This window comes from Acyrthosiphon pisum, chromosome A3, assembly GCF_005508785.2.
Source record: "Acyrthosiphon pisum isolate AL4f chromosome A3, pea_aphid_22Mar2018_4r6ur, whole genome shotgun sequence".
Lineage (NCBI taxonomy): Eukaryota > Metazoa > Arthropoda > Insecta > Hemiptera > Aphididae > Acyrthosiphon > Acyrthosiphon pisum.
In genome coordinates this window covers 40,830,024-40,831,808 of record NC_042496.1, presented here as the reverse complement: position 1 = coordinate 40,831,808, position 1,785 = coordinate 40,830,024, and positions in this window count along the sequence as shown.

Here is a 1,785-nt window from a genome sequence, read left to right as displayed (position 1 = left end):
TTTTTTTAAGGTTACTATAACCCTTAAGTTTAGCCTCTTTTGCTATTGACTTAAGCTCAAAGACTTTCATATTTTCTAATATGCTTATAGAATTTATATTTGCCATTATTTATTATATTTTTAATTTTTAAATTAATTTTTTCAATTTCTTTTTAATTCATTTTGCAATTAAATATGCTATTTCGATTTTTATTTTTGATAGAACAATTCTATTAAAAAATGTTTTGGGGATTTTGCATTTCAGATTTTTGAAAATTTTTTTAATAATTATTGCATTTTCAATTTCTGATCTTTTTACACATTATTTTCTTTGTGATCTTTTACTGATGTTATATTTATTGTTTAATTTCTGATCTTATTCTGAACTAATATTAATTATTTTATTTCTGATGTTATTCTGAACTAATATTAATTATTTTATTTCTGATGTTATTCTGAACTATTATGATAATTATGAAAGTGTACCCAAGTGCCCCTACTCTGCTAGTAGTAATTGATTTGTGAAAAAACGGGATTAAACACTATTAAATAAAAAATAAATATTTATTTTGTAGGTAGTATATGGGTTAACACTTAACATATGGGTTCATAGACTAATCGGTATTTATGGCATGTAAAAAAGTTTTTTATTAAAATAGGAAATAAAGAGTAAATTATAAATACCAAACATTTGTGTACGAGCCGGGAGCGATTAATAAAATAAACGCGAGCCCGGTTATCTAATACTTCGTGCGCTTATACAGTATTTTTTGTAGTTTATACAGTATACCTATAAAAAAGGTTAGGTTAGTATAATATGGCTATATTAATAGGCCGTGTGTGTGTGAGTGCGGTATAAATAGCTCGATCAGCAGTGGACGTGATTGCCGAGCAAATACTGATGAGCTACGTGTGTTATGAGTGTGTGAGTGTGTATGCGCGTGTGTGTGTATAGAATTAAACTATACTCCGGCCCACGAGAGTCCATACGTAAACCGCGCATTCATATAGTAATACGTGACGTCTGTTTTCTCCCACCATGATGCCATTCCCACTATTCGGCAACGTGCCGATGCGCAGTGACGGACGCGTTCTGACATATGGACTCTCGTGGGCCGGAGTATAGTCTGGTCCCTATCGTATAATAATAAAATTGAGAACAGCGAAAATACAAAATAACGCACATTAGCGCTTAGCACACACTAAAAACAACATAATTATAAATAATATAAAAATGCACACTTTGCGCTCACAGATAATAATAAAATGCGGCGATTTGCGTCTTTATAACAGAATAATATTCGACTTTGAAAAATAATATAAAGGTCCGCGGCGATTTGCACACACAGTCACAATTAACATTTAACAATAATAATAAGATATGTTTTTAACAAACGCACCTTTGTGGCGATTAGCGCCCACAGAAAAAACAAAAATGTATGACTATTTGAGCCATAAAAAGTATAAATTAATAATTACTGGCGATTCGCACCCATTATAATATAATGTGTTGACTATGTGCAACGAATAAAGTTAAACTGCCACACCGCGGTAGCTTATGCTGGCCGGTGGGCCGTCGCGACCTAATCTACATAATATTATATCATTTCGATAACAAATATAAAATAAAAATAAACAATAATAATGTGTGCGTACTTGTGATATTTATATTTATATTTTTTTTATTTAGATAACTATAAGTATCTAGTTAATTTTTTTTCGTTGAATAAAAGGGTTAACACCAGTGGCGTAGCGTGGGTTTCACATTAGCGTATGCGTTGAAATGGTGAGTTAATGAAATCGTGG